Source organism: Brachyhypopomus gauderio, chromosome 1, assembly GCF_052324685.1.
Source record: "Brachyhypopomus gauderio isolate BG-103 chromosome 1, BGAUD_0.2, whole genome shotgun sequence".
NCBI lineage: Eukaryota > Metazoa > Chordata > Actinopteri > Gymnotiformes > Hypopomidae > Brachyhypopomus > Brachyhypopomus gauderio.
Genome location: NC_135211.1, coordinates 44,151,852 through 44,164,360, shown reverse-complemented (window position 1 = coordinate 44,164,360; position 12,509 = coordinate 44,151,852). Strand labels below are relative to the sequence as shown.

The following is a 12,509-nucleotide window of genomic DNA, read 5'->3' as shown; positions in this document are numbered from 1 at the left end:
CTCAGCCACACAACTTGCAGAAAGCCTCCATCATGTAGGCTGGTTAGCTCAGCTGGTTAGAGCGTGGTGCTAATAACGCCAAGGTCATGGGTTCGATCCCCATACGGGCCATTGATGATAGTCTTTTGGATCAGATATGAGGCGGATTAGTGTTATTTTGGGTCTCTCAAATGCCAACTTGTATGGTGGAGATCAGAAAGTCTTGTCGGCCAGTGTGGACTCTTGACATGTGCGAGCCCTTATTGTTGAGTACTCATATAGTACGAATCACATGTTTAAGGTGACACATTCTAACAGAGATTTGGCATGTAGTGTGTGAAAAGAATTATGGAAGCGTCAGGGTCAAAAAACATGCACCAATTTTCTTTTTCACTATCGAGCATGACTGAAATGCCTATAATGGAGAATGTGGGCATCGATCCCACTACCTCTCGCATGCTAAGCGAGCGCTCTACCACTTGAGCTAATTCCCCTACTAGGCTCAGTGCTCTTGTTGTTCAGATCCTGGACAAAAGCTCAAGTCCAAACTGAGAGTGCAAAGCTCTACAGACACTGCAATTGATGATTTTTACATTTCTTTACTGTGAACAGCTGCATGGACTTGCATTTTAGCAGTGGCTCAAAGGTTGAGTAGATTTAATTTGATCGTTGACCGCCAATCAACCAAGAAGAGAAGGAAACTGGAGGTGTCAACTAATGTCTGTGCTTGGTCGATTACCGCAGACATCCCTCCTCATACCATTTGTATACTTTCATGGAACAGGCCTACCTCAGCCACACAACTTGCAGAAAGACTCCATCATGTAGGCTGGTTAGCTCAGCTGGTTAGAGCGTGGTGCTAATAACGCCAAGGTCATGGGTTCGATCCCCATACGGGCCATTGATGATAGTCTTTTGGATCAGATATGAGGCGGATTAGTGTTATTTTGGGTCTCTCAAATGCCAACTTGTATGGTGGAGATCAGAAAGTCTTGTCGGCCAGTGTGGACTCTTGACATGTGCGAGCCCTTATTGTTGAGTACTCATATAGTACGAATCACATGTTTAAGGTGACACATTCTAACAGAGATTTGGCATGTAGTGTGTGAAAAGAATTATGGAAGCGTCAGGGTCAAAAAACATGCACCAATTTTCTTTTTCACTATCGAGCATGACTGAAATGCCTATAATGGAGAATGTGGGCATCGATCCCACTACCTCTTGCATGCTAAGCGAGCGCTCTACCACTTGAGCTAATTCCCCTACGAGGCTCAGTGCTCTTGTTGTTCAGATCCTGGACAAAAGCTCAAGTCCAAACTGAGAGTGCAAAGCTCTACAGACACTGCAATTGATGATTTTTACATTTCTTTACTGTGAACAGCTGCATGGACTTGCATTTTAGCAGTGGCTCAAAGGTTGAGTAGATTTAATTTGATCGTTGACCGCCAATCAACCAAGAAGAGAAGGAAACTGGAGGTGTCAACTAATGTCTGTGCTTGGTCGATTACCGCAGACATCCCTCCTCATACCATTTGTATACTTTCATGGAACAGGCCTACCTCAGCCACACAACTTGCAGAAAGCCTCCATCATGTAGGCCGGTTAGCTCAGCTGGTTAGAGCGTGGTGCTAATAACGCCAAGGTCATGGGTTCGATCCCCATACGGGCCATTGATGATAGTCTTTTGGATCAGATATGAGGCGGATTAGTGTTATTTTGGGTCTCTCAAATGCCAACTTGTATGGTGGAGATCAGAAAGTCTTGTCGGCCAGTGTGGACTCTTGACATGTGCGAGCCCTTATTGTTGAGTACTCATATAGTAGGAATCACATGTTTAAGGTGACACATTCTAACAGAGATTTGGCATGTAGTGTGTGAAAAGAATTATGGAAGCGTCAGGGTCAAAAAACATGCACCAATTTTCTTTTTCACTATCGAGCATGACTGAAATGCCTATAATGGAGAATGTGGGCATCGATCCCACTACCTCTCGCATGCTAAGCGAGCGCTCTACCACTTGAGCTAATTCCCCTACTAGGCTCAGTGCTCTTGTTGTTCAGATCCTGGACAAAAGCTCAAGTCCAAACTGAGAGTGCAAAGCTCTACAGACACTGCAATTGATGATTTTTACATTTCTTTACTGTGAACAGCTGCATGGACTTGCATTTTAGCAGTGGCTCAAAGGTTGAGTAGATTTAATTTGATCGTTGACCGCCAATCAACCAAGAAGAGAAGGAAACTGGAGGTGTCAACTAATGTCTGTGCTTGGTCGATTACCGCAGACATCCCTCCTCATACCATTTGTATACTTTCATGGAACAGGCCTACCTCAGCCACACAACTTGCAGAAAGACTCCATCATGTAGGCCGGTTAGCTCAGCTGGTTAGAGCGTGGTGCTAATAACGCCAAGGTCATGGGTTCGATCCCCATACGGGCCATTGATGATAGTCTTTTGGATCAGATATGAGGCGGATTAGTGTTATTTTGGGTCTCTCAAATGCCAACTTGTATGGTGGAGATCAGAAAGTCTTGTCGGACGGTGTGGACTCTTGACATGTGCGAGCCCTTATTGTTGAGTACTCATATAGTACGAATCACATGTTTAAGGTGACACATTCTAACAGAGATTTGGCATGTAGTGTGTGAAAAGAATTATGGAAGCGTCAGGGTCAAAAAACATGCACCAATTTTCTTTTTCACTATCGAGCATGACTGAAATGCCTATAATGGAGAATGTGGGCATCGATCCCACTACCTCTTGCATGCTAAGCGAGCGCTCTACCACTTGAGCTAATTCCCCTACGAGGCTCAGTGCTCTTGTTGTTCAGATCCTGGACAAAAGCTCAAGTCCAAACTGAGAGTGCAAAGCTCTACAGACACTGCAATTGATGATTTTTACATTTCTTTACTGTGAACAGCTGCATGGACTTGCATTTTAGCAGTGGCTCAAAGGTTGAGTAGATTTAATTTGATCGTTGACCGCCAATCAACCAAGAAGAGAAGGAAACTGGAGGTGTCAACTAATGTCTGTGCTTGGTCGATTACCGCAGACATCCCTCCTCATACCATTTGTATACTTTCATGGAAAAGGCCTACCTCAGCCACACAACTTGCAGAAAGCATCCATCATGTAGGCCGGTTAGCTCAGCTGGTTAGAGCGTGGTGCTAGTAACGCCAAGGTCATGGGTTCGATCCCCATACGGGCCATTGATGATAGTCTTTTGGATCAGATATGAGGCGGATTAGTGTTATTTTGGGTCTCTCAAATGCCAACTTGTATGGTGGAGATCAGAAAGTCTTGTCGGACGGTGTGGACTCTTGACATGTGCGAGCCCTTATTGTTGAGTACTCATATAGTACGAATCACATGTTTAAGGTGACACATTCTAACAGAGATTTGGCATGTAGTGTGTGAAAAGAATTATGGAAGCGTCAGGGTCAAAAAACATGCACCAATTTTCTTTTTCACTATCGAGCATGACTGAAATGCCTATAATGGAGAATGTGGGCATCGATCCCACTACCTCTTGCATGCTAAGCGAGCGCTCTACCACTTGAGCTAATTCCCCTACGAGGCTCAGTGCTCTTGTTGTTCAGATCCTGGACAAAAGCTCAAGTCCAAACTGAGAGTGCAAAGCTCTACAGACACTGCAATTGATGATTTTTACATTTCTTTACTGTGAACAGCTGCATGGACTTGCATTTTAGCAGTGGCTCAAAGGTTGAGTAGATTTAATTTGATCGTTGACCGCCAATCAACCAAGAAGAGAAGGAAACTGGAGGTGTCAACTAATGTCTGTGCTTGGTCGATTACCGCAGACATCCCTCCTCATACCATTTGTATACTTTCATGGAACAGGCCTACCTCAGCCACACAACTTGCAGAAAGCCTCCATCATGTAGGCCGGTTAGCTCAGCTGGTTAGAGCGTGGTGCTAATAACGCCAAGGTCATGGGTTCGATCCCCATACGGGCCATTGATGATAGTCTTTTGGATCAGATATGAGGCGGATTAGTGTTATTTTGGGTCTCTCAAATGCCAACTTGTATGGTGGAGATCAGAAAGTCTTGTCGGCCAGTGTGGACTCTTGACATGTGCGAGCCCTTATTGTTGAGTACTCATATAGTACGAATCACATGTTTAAGGTGACACATTCTAACAGAGATTTGGCATGTAGTGTGTGAAAAGAATTATGGAAGCGTCAGGGTCAAAAAACATGCACCAATTTTCTTTTTCACTATCGAGCATGACTGAAATGCCTATAATGGAGAATGTGGGCATCGATCCCACTACCTCTCGCATGCTAAGCGAGCGCTCTACCACTTGAGCTAATTCCCCTACTAGGCTCAGTGCTCTTGTTGTTCAGATCCTGGACAAAAGCTCAAGTCCAAACTGAGAGTGCAAAGCTCTACAGACACTGCAATTGATGATTTTTACATTTCTTTACTGTGAACAGCTGCATGGACTTGCATTTTAGCAGTGGCTCAAAGGTTGAGTAGATTTAATTTGATCATTGACCGCCAATCAACCAAGAAGAGAAGGAAACTGGAGGTGTCAACTAATGTCTGTGCTTGGTCGATTACCGCAGACATCCCTCCTCATACCATTTGTATACTTTCATGGAACAGGCCTACCTCAGCCACACAACTTGCAGAAAGCCTCCATCATGTAGGCCGGTTAGCTCAGCTGGTTAGAGCATGGTGCTAATAACGCCAAGGTCATGGGTTCGATCCCCATACGGGCCATTGATGATAGTCTTTTGGATCAGATATGAGGCGGATTAGTGTTATTTTGGGTCTCTCAAATGCCAACTTGTATGGTGGAGATCAGAAAGTCTTGTCGGCCAGTGTGGACTCTTGACATGTGCGAGTCCTTATTGTTGAGTACTCATATAGTACGAATCACATGTTTAAGGTGACACATTCTAACAGAGATTTGGCATGTAGTGTGTGAAAAGAATTATGGAAGCGTCAGGGTCAAAAAACATGCACCAATTTTCTTTTTCACTATCGAGCATGACTGAAATGCCTATAATGGAGAATGTGGGCATCGATCCCACTACCTCTCGCATGCTAAGCGAGCGCTCTACCACTTGAGCTAATTCCCCTACTAGGCTCAGTGCTCTTGTTGTTCAGATCCTGGACAAAAGCTCAAGTCCAAACTGAGAGTGCAAAGCTCTACAGACACTGCAATTGATGATTTTTACATTTCTTTACTGTGAACAGCTGCATGGACTTGCATTTTAGCAGTGGCTCAAAGGTTGAGTAGATTTAATTTGATCGTTGACCGCCAATCAACCAAGAAGAGAAGGAAACTGGAGGTGTCAACTAATGTCTGTGCTTGGTCGATTACCGCAGACATCCCTCCTCATACCATTTGTATACTTTCATGGAACAGGCCTACCTCAGCCACACAACTTGCAGAAAGCCTCCATCATGTAGGCCGGTTAGCTCAGCTGGTTAGAGTGTGGTGCTAATAACGCCAAGGTCATGGGTTCGATCCCCATACGGGCCATTGATGATAGTCTTTTGGATCAGATATGAGGCGGATTAGTGTTATTTTGGGTCTCTCAAATGCCAACTTGTATGGTGGAGATCAGAAAGTCTTGTCGGCCAGTGTGGACTCTTGACATGTGCGAGCCCTTATTGTTGAGTACTCATATAGTACGAATCACATGTTTAAGGTGACACATTCTAACAGAGATTTGGCATGTAGTGTGTGAAAAGAATTATGGAAGCGTCAGGGTCAAAAAACATGCACCAATTTTCTTTTTCACTATCGAGCATGACTGAAATGCCTATAATGGAGAATGTGGGCATCGATCCCACTACCTCTCGCATGCTAAGCGAGCGCTCTACCACTTGAGCTAATTCCCCTACTAGGCTCAGTGCTCTTGTTGTTCAGATCCTGGACAAAAGCTCAAGTCCAAACTGAGAGTGCAAAGCTCTACAGACACTGCAATTGATGATTTTTACATTTCTTTACTGTGAACAGCTGCATGGACTTGCATTTTAGCAGTGGCTCAAAGGTTGAGTAGATTTAATTTGATCGTTGACCGCCAATCAACCAAGAAGAGAAGGAAACTGGAGGTGTCAACTAATGTCTGTGCTTGGTCGATTACCGCAGACATCCCTCCTCATACCATTTGTATACTTTCATGGAACAGGCCTACCTCAGCCACACAACTTGCAGAAAGACTCCATCATGTAGGCCGGTTAGCTCAGCTGGTTAGAGCGTGGTGCTAATAACGCCAAGGTCATGGGTTCGATCCCCATACGGGCCATTGATGATAGTCTTTTGGATCAGATATGAGGCGGATTAGTGTTATTTTGGGTCTCTCAAATGCCAACTTGTATGGTGGAGATCAGAAAGTCTTGTCGGACGGTGTGGACTCTTGACATGTGCGAGCCCTTATTGTTGAGTACTCATATAGTACGAATCACATGTTTAAGGTGACACATTCTAACAGAGATTTGGCATGTAGTGTGTGAAAAGAATTATGGAAGCGTCAGGGTCAAAAAACATGCACCAATTTTCTTTTTCACTATCGAGCATGACTGAAATGCCTATAATGGAGAATGTGGGCATCGATCCCACTACCTCTTGCATGCTAAGCGAGCGCTCTACCACTTGAGCTAATTCCCCTACGAGGCTCAGTGCTCTTGTTGTTCAGATCCTGGACAAAAGCTCAAGTCCAAACTGAGAGTGCAAAGCTCTACAGACACTGCAATTGATGATTTTTACATTTCTTTACTGTGAACAGCTGCATGGACTTGCATTTTAGCAGTGGCTCAAAGGTTGAGTAGATTTAATTTGATCGTTGACCGCCAATCAACCAAGAAGAGAAGGAAACTGGAGGTGTCAACTAATGTCTGTGCTTGGTCGATTACCGCAGACATCCCTCCTCATACCATTTGTATACTTTCATGGAACAGGCCTACCTCAGCCACACAACTTGCAGAAAGCCTCCATCATGTAGGCCGGTTAGCTCAGCTGGTTAGAGCGTGGTGCTAATAACGCCAAGGTCATGGGTTCGATCCCCATACGGGCCATTGATGATAGTCTTTTGGATCAGATATGAGGCGGATTAGTGTTATTTTGGGTCTCTCAAATGCCAACTTGTATGGTGGAGATCAGAAAGTCTTGTCGGCCAGTGTGGACTCTTGACATGTGCGAGCCCTTATTGTTGAGTACTCATATAGTACGAATCACATGTTTAAGGTGACACATTCTAACAGAGATTTGGCATGTAGTGTGTGAAAAGAATTATGGAAGCGTCAGGGTCAAAAAACATGCACCAATTTTCTTTTTCACTATCGAGCATGACTGAAATGCCTATAATGGAGAATGTGGGCATCGATCCCACTACCTCTCGCATGCTAAGCGAGCACTCTACCACTTGAGCTAATTCCCCTACTAGGCTCAGTGCTCTTGTTGTTCAGATCCTGGACAAAAGCTCAAGTCCAAACTGAGAGTGCAAAGCTCTACAGACACTGCAATTGATGATTTTTACATTTCTTTACTGTGAACAGCTGCATGGACTTGCATTTTAGCAGTGGCTCAAAGGTTGAGTAGATTTAATTTGATCGTTGACCGCCAATCAACCAAGAAGAGAAGGAAACTGGAGGTGTCAACTAATGTCTGTGCTTGGTCGATTACCGCAGACATCCCTCCTCATACCATTTGTATACTTTCATGGAACAGGCCTACCTCAGCCTCACAACTTGCAGAAAGACTCCATCATGTAGGCTGGTTAGCTCAGCTGGTTAGAGCGTGGTGCTAATAACGCCAAGGTCATGGGTTCGATCCCCATACGGGCCATTGATGATAGTCTTTTGGATCAGATATGAGGCGGATTAGTGTTATTTTGGGTCTCTCAAATGCCAACTTGTATGGTGGAGATCAGAAAGTCTTGTCGGCCAGTGTGGACTCTTGACATGTGCGAGCCCTTATTGTTGAGTACTCATATAGTACGAATCACATGTTTAAGGTGACACATTCTAACAGAGATTTGGCATGTAGTGTGTGAAAAGAATTATGGAAGCGTCAGGGTCAAAAAACATGCACCAATTTTCTTTTTCACTATCGAGCATGACTGAAATGCCTATAATGGAGAATGTGGGCATCGATCCCACTACCTCTTGCATGCTAAGCGAGCGCTCTACCACTTGAGCTAATTCCCCTACGAGGCTCAGTGCTCTTGTTGTTCAGATCCTGGACAAAAGCTCAAGTCCAAACTGAGAGTGCAAAGCTCTACAGACACTGCAATTGATGATTTTTACATTTCTTTACTGTGAACAGCTGCATGGACTTGCATTTTAGCAGTGGCTCAAAGGTTGAGTAGATTTAATTTGATCGTTGACCGCCAATCAACCAAGAAGAGAAGGAAACTGGAGGTGTCAACTAATGTCTGTGCTTGGTCGATTACCGCAGACATCCCTCCTCATACCATTTGTATACTTTCATGGAACAGGCCTACCTCAGCCACACAACTTGCAGAAAGCCTCCATCATGTAGGCCGGTTAGCTCAGCTGGTTAGAGCGTGGTGCTAATAACGCCAAGGTCATGGGTTCGATCCCCATACGGGCCATTGATGATAGTCTTTTGGATCAGATATGAGGCGGATTAGTGTTATTTTGGGTCTCTCAAATGCCAACTTGTATGGTGGAGATCAGAAAGTCTTGTCGGACGGTGTGGACTCTTGACATGTGCGAGCCCTTATTGTTGAGTACTCATATAGTACGAATCACATGTTTAAGGTGACACATTCTAACAGAGATTTGGCATGTAGTGTGTGAAAAGAATTATGGAAGCGTCAGGGTCAAAAAACATGCACCAATTTTCTTTTTCACTATCGAGCATGACTGAAATGCCTATAATGGAGAATGTGGGCATCGATCCCACTACCTCTCGCATGCTAAGCGAGCGCTCTACCACTTGAGCTAATTCCCCTACGAGGCTCAGTGCTCTTGTTGTTCAGATCCTGGACAAAAGCTCAAGTCCAAACTGAGAGTGCAAAGCTCTACAGACACTGCAATTGATGATTTTTACATTTCTTTACTGTGAACAGCTGCATGGACTTGCATTTTAGCAGTGGCTCAAAGGTTGAGTAGATTTAATTTGATCGTTGACCGCCAATCAACCAAGAAGAGAAGGAAACTGGAGGTGTCAACTAATGTCTGTGCTTGGTCGATTACCGCAGACATCCCTCCTCATACCATTTGTATACTTTCATGGAACAGGCCTACCTCAGCCACACAACTTGCAGAAAGCCTCCATCATGTAGGCCGGTTAGCTCAGCTGGTTAGAGCGTGGTGCTAATAACGCCAAGGTCATGGGTTCGATCCCCATACGGGCCATTGATGATAGTCTTTTGGATCAGATATGAGGCGGATTAGTGTTATTTTGGGTCTCTCAAATGCCAACTTGTATGGTGGAGATCAGAAAGTCTTGTCGGCCAGTGTGGACTCTTGACATGTGCGAGCCCTTATTGTTGAGTACTCATATAGTACGAATCACATGTTTAAGGTGACACATTCTAACAGAGATTTGGCATGTAGTGTGTGAAAAGAATTATGGAAGCGTCAGGGTCAAAAAACATGCACCAATTTTCTTTTTCACTATCGAGCATGACTGAAATGCCTATAATGGAGAATGTGGGCATCGATCCCACTACCTCTTGCATGCTAAGCGAGCGCTCTACCACTTGAGCTAATTCCCCTACGAGGCTCAGTGCTCTTGTTGTTCAGATCCTGGACAAAAGCTCAAGTCCAAACTGAGAGTGCAAAGCTCTACAGACACTGCAATTGATGATTTTTACATTTCTTTACTGTGAACAGCTGCATGGACTTGCATTTTAGCAGTGGCTCAAAGGTTGAGTAGATTTAATTTGATCGTTGACCGCCAATCAACCAAGAAGAGAAGGAAACTGGAGGTGTCAACTAATGTCTGTGCTTGGTCGATTACCGCAGACATCCCTCCTCATACCATTTGTATACTTTCATGGAACAGGCCTACCTCAGCCACACAACTTGCAGAAAGACTCCATCATGTAGGCCGGTTAGCTCAGCTGGTTAGAGCGTGGTGCTAATAACGCCAAGGTCATGGGTTCGATCCCCATACGGGCCATTGATGATAGTCTTTTGGATCAGATATGAGGCGGATTAGTGTTATTTTGGGTCTCTCAAATGCCAACTTGTATGGTGGAGATCAGAAAGTCTTGTCGGACGGTGTGGACTCTTGACATGTGCGAGCCCTTATTGTTGAGTACTCATATAGTACGAATCACATGTTTAAGGTGACACATTCTAACAGAGATTTGGCATGTAGTGTGTGAAAAGAATTATGGAAGCGTCAGGGTCAAAAAACATGCACCAATTTTCTTTTTCACTATCGAGCATGACTGAAATGCCTATAATGGAGAATGTGGGCATCGATCCCACTACCTCTTGCATGCTAAGCGAGCGCTCTACCACTTGAGCTAATTCCCCTACGAGGCTCAGTGCTCTTGTTGTTCAGATCCTGGACAAAAGCTCAAGTCCAAACTGAGAGTGCAAAGCTCTACAGACACTGCAATTGATGATTTTTACATTTCTTTACTGTGAACAGCTGCATGGACTTGCATTTTAGCAGTGGCTCAAAGGTTGAGTAGATTTAATTTGATCGTTGACCGCCAATCAACCAAGAAGAGAAGGAAACTGGAGGTGTCAACTAATGTCTGTGCTTGGTCGATTACCGCAGACATCCCTCCTCATACCATTTGTATACTTTCATGGAACAGGCCTACCTCAGCCACACAACTTGCAGAAAGCCTCCATCATGTAGGCCGGTTAGCTCAGCTGGTTAGAGCGTGGTGCTAATAACGCCAAGGTCATGGGTTCGATCCCCATACGGGCCATTGATGATAGTCTTTTGGATCAGATATGAGGCGGATTAGTGTTATTTTGGGTCTCTCAAATGCCAACTTGTATGGTGGAGATCAGAAAGTCTTGTCGGCCAGTGTGGACTCTTGACATGTGCGAGCCCTTATTGTTGAGTACTCATATAGTACGAATCACATGTTTAAGGTGACACATTCTAACAGAGATTTGGCATGTAGTGTGTGAAAAGAATTATGGAAGCGTCAGGGTCAAAAAACATGCACCAATTTTCTTTTTCACTATCGAGCATGACTGAAATGCCTATAATGGAGAATGTGGGCATCGATCCCACTACCTCTCGCATGCTAAGCGAGCACTCTACCACTTGAGCTAATTCCCCTACTAGGCTCAGTGCTCTTGTTGTTCAGATCCTGGACAAAAGCTCAAGTCCAAACTGAGAGTGCAAAGCTCTACAGACACTGCAATTGATGATTTTTACATTTCTTTACTGTGAACAGCTGCATGGACTTGCATTTTAGCAGTGGCTCAAAGGTTGAGTAGATTTAATTTGATCGTTGACCGCCAATCAACCAAGAAGAGAAGGAAACTGGAGGTGTCAACTAATGTCTGTGCTTGGTCGATTACCGCAGACATCCCTCCTCATACCATTTGTATACTTTCATGGAACAGGCCTACCTCAGCCTCACAACTTGCAGAAAGACTCCATCATGTAGGCTGGTTAGCTCAGCTGGTTAGAGCGTGGTGCTAATAACGCCAAGGTCATGGGTTCGATCCCCATACGGGCCATTGATGATAGTCTTTTGGATCAGATATGAGGCGGATTAGTGTTATTTTGGGTCTCTCAAATGCCAACTTGTATGGTGGAGATCAGAAAGTCTTGTCGGCCAGTGTGGACTCTTGACATGTGCGAGCCCTTATTGTTGAGTACTCATATAGTACGAATCACATGTTTAAGGTGACACATTCTAACAGAGATTTGGCATGTAGTGTGTGAAAAGAATTATGGAAGCGTCAGGGTCAAAAAACATGCACCAATTTTCTTTTTCACTATCGAGCATGACTGAAATGCCTATAATGGAGAATGTGGGCATCGATCCCACTACCTCTTGCATGCTAAGCGAGCGCTCTACCACTTGAGCTAATTCCCCTACGAGGCTCAGTGCTCTTGTTGTTCAGATCCTGGACAAAAGCTCAAGTCCAAACTGAGAGTGCAAAGCTCTACAGACACTGCAATTGATGATTTTTACATTTCTTTACTGTGAACAGCTGCATGGACTTGCATTTTAGCAGTGGCTCAAAGGTTGAGTAGATTTAATTTGATCGTTGACCGCCAATCAACCAAGAAGAGAAGGAAACTGGAGGTGTCAACTAATGTCTGTGCTTGGTCGATTACCGCAGACATCCCTCCTCATACCATTTGTATACTTTCATGGAACAGGCCTACCTCAGCCACACAACTTGCAGAAAGCCTCCATCATGTAGGCCGGTTAGCTCAGCTGGTTAGAGCGTGGTGCTAATAACGCCAAGGTCATGGGTTCGATCCCCATACGGGCCATTGATGATAGTCTTTTGGATCAGATATGAGGCGGATTAGTGTTATTTTGGGTCTCTCAAATGCCAACTTGTATGGTGGAGATCAGAAAGTCTTG

At 44.5% G+C, this 12,509-nt stretch overlaps 25 non-coding genes across 25 annotated transcripts; 17 read left to right on the top strand and 8 right to left on the bottom strand.

Moving 5' to 3' along the window:
- Positions 1 to 37: 37 nt before the first annotated feature.
- Positions 38 to 111, top strand: trnai-aau (transfer RNA isoleucine (anticodon AAU)). Its single transcript has one exon. It is a non-coding gene; the product is annotated as a tRNA-Ile (tRNA).
- Positions 112 to 400: 289 nt separating this feature from the next.
- On the bottom strand, positions 401 to 473 carry trnaa-agc (transfer RNA alanine (anticodon AGC)). The gene has a single exon. It is a non-coding gene; the product is annotated as a tRNA-Ala (tRNA).
- A 333-nt stretch (positions 474 to 806) lies between these two features.
- On the top strand, positions 807 to 880 carry trnai-aau (transfer RNA isoleucine (anticodon AAU)). The gene has a single exon. It is a non-coding gene; the product is annotated as a tRNA-Ile (tRNA).
- Positions 881 to 1,575: 695 nt separating this feature from the next.
- On the top strand, positions 1,576 to 1,649 carry trnai-aau (transfer RNA isoleucine (anticodon AAU)). Its single transcript has one exon. It is a non-coding gene; the product is annotated as a tRNA-Ile (tRNA).
- Positions 1,650 to 1,938: 289 nt separating this feature from the next.
- On the bottom strand, positions 1,939 to 2,011 carry trnaa-agc (transfer RNA alanine (anticodon AGC)). Its single transcript has one exon. It is a non-coding gene; the product is annotated as a tRNA-Ala (tRNA).
- Positions 2,012 to 2,344: 333 nt separating this feature from the next.
- Positions 2,345 to 2,418, top strand: trnai-aau (transfer RNA isoleucine (anticodon AAU)). Its single transcript has one exon. It is a non-coding gene; the product is annotated as a tRNA-Ile (tRNA).
- Positions 2,419 to 3,113: 695 nt separating this feature from the next.
- trnat-agu (transfer RNA threonine (anticodon AGU)) lies at positions 3,114 to 3,187 on the top strand. Its single transcript has one exon. It is a non-coding gene; the product is annotated as a tRNA-Thr (tRNA).
- Positions 3,188 to 3,882: 695 nt separating this feature from the next.
- On the top strand, positions 3,883 to 3,956 carry trnai-aau (transfer RNA isoleucine (anticodon AAU)). Its single transcript has one exon. It is a non-coding gene; the product is annotated as a tRNA-Ile (tRNA).
- Positions 3,957 to 4,245: 289 nt separating this feature from the next.
- On the bottom strand, positions 4,246 to 4,318 carry trnaa-agc (transfer RNA alanine (anticodon AGC)). Its single transcript has one exon. It is a non-coding gene; the product is annotated as a tRNA-Ala (tRNA).
- Positions 4,319 to 4,651: 333 nt separating this feature from the next.
- On the top strand, positions 4,652 to 4,725 carry trnai-aau (transfer RNA isoleucine (anticodon AAU)). Its single transcript has one exon. It is a non-coding gene; the product is annotated as a tRNA-Ile (tRNA).
- A 289-nt stretch (positions 4,726 to 5,014) lies between these two features.
- Positions 5,015 to 5,087, bottom strand: trnaa-agc (transfer RNA alanine (anticodon AGC)). Its single transcript has one exon. It is a non-coding gene; the product is annotated as a tRNA-Ala (tRNA).
- A 333-nt stretch (positions 5,088 to 5,420) lies between these two features.
- trnai-aau (transfer RNA isoleucine (anticodon AAU)) lies at positions 5,421 to 5,494 on the top strand. Its single transcript has one exon. It is a non-coding gene; the product is annotated as a tRNA-Ile (tRNA).
- A 289-nt stretch (positions 5,495 to 5,783) lies between these two features.
- trnaa-agc (transfer RNA alanine (anticodon AGC)) lies at positions 5,784 to 5,856 on the bottom strand. The gene has a single exon. It is a non-coding gene; the product is annotated as a tRNA-Ala (tRNA).
- A 333-nt stretch (positions 5,857 to 6,189) lies between these two features.
- trnai-aau (transfer RNA isoleucine (anticodon AAU)) lies at positions 6,190 to 6,263 on the top strand. Its single transcript has one exon. It is a non-coding gene; the product is annotated as a tRNA-Ile (tRNA).
- A 695-nt stretch (positions 6,264 to 6,958) lies between these two features.
- Positions 6,959 to 7,032, top strand: trnai-aau (transfer RNA isoleucine (anticodon AAU)). Its single transcript has one exon. It is a non-coding gene; the product is annotated as a tRNA-Ile (tRNA).
- Positions 7,033 to 7,321: 289 nt separating this feature from the next.
- Positions 7,322 to 7,394, bottom strand: trnaa-agc (transfer RNA alanine (anticodon AGC)). The gene has a single exon. It is a non-coding gene; the product is annotated as a tRNA-Ala (tRNA).
- A 333-nt stretch (positions 7,395 to 7,727) lies between these two features.
- trnai-aau (transfer RNA isoleucine (anticodon AAU)) lies at positions 7,728 to 7,801 on the top strand. The gene has a single exon. It is a non-coding gene; the product is annotated as a tRNA-Ile (tRNA).
- Positions 7,802 to 8,496: 695 nt separating this feature from the next.
- On the top strand, positions 8,497 to 8,570 carry trnai-aau (transfer RNA isoleucine (anticodon AAU)). Its single transcript has one exon. It is a non-coding gene; the product is annotated as a tRNA-Ile (tRNA).
- Positions 8,571 to 8,859: 289 nt separating this feature from the next.
- Positions 8,860 to 8,932, bottom strand: trnaa-agc (transfer RNA alanine (anticodon AGC)). The gene has a single exon. It is a non-coding gene; the product is annotated as a tRNA-Ala (tRNA).
- Positions 8,933 to 9,265: 333 nt separating this feature from the next.
- On the top strand, positions 9,266 to 9,339 carry trnai-aau (transfer RNA isoleucine (anticodon AAU)). The gene has a single exon. It is a non-coding gene; the product is annotated as a tRNA-Ile (tRNA).
- Positions 9,340 to 10,034: 695 nt separating this feature from the next.
- Positions 10,035 to 10,108, top strand: trnai-aau (transfer RNA isoleucine (anticodon AAU)). The gene has a single exon. It is a non-coding gene; the product is annotated as a tRNA-Ile (tRNA).
- Positions 10,109 to 10,803: 695 nt separating this feature from the next.
- On the top strand, positions 10,804 to 10,877 carry trnai-aau (transfer RNA isoleucine (anticodon AAU)). Its single transcript has one exon. It is a non-coding gene; the product is annotated as a tRNA-Ile (tRNA).
- Positions 10,878 to 11,166: 289 nt separating this feature from the next.
- trnaa-agc (transfer RNA alanine (anticodon AGC)) lies at positions 11,167 to 11,239 on the bottom strand. The gene has a single exon. It is a non-coding gene; the product is annotated as a tRNA-Ala (tRNA).
- Positions 11,240 to 11,572: 333 nt separating this feature from the next.
- trnai-aau (transfer RNA isoleucine (anticodon AAU)) lies at positions 11,573 to 11,646 on the top strand. Its single transcript has one exon. It is a non-coding gene; the product is annotated as a tRNA-Ile (tRNA).
- Positions 11,647 to 12,341: 695 nt separating this feature from the next.
- trnai-aau (transfer RNA isoleucine (anticodon AAU)) lies at positions 12,342 to 12,415 on the top strand. The gene has a single exon. It is a non-coding gene; the product is annotated as a tRNA-Ile (tRNA).
- Positions 12,416 to 12,509: the final 94 nt, after the last annotated feature.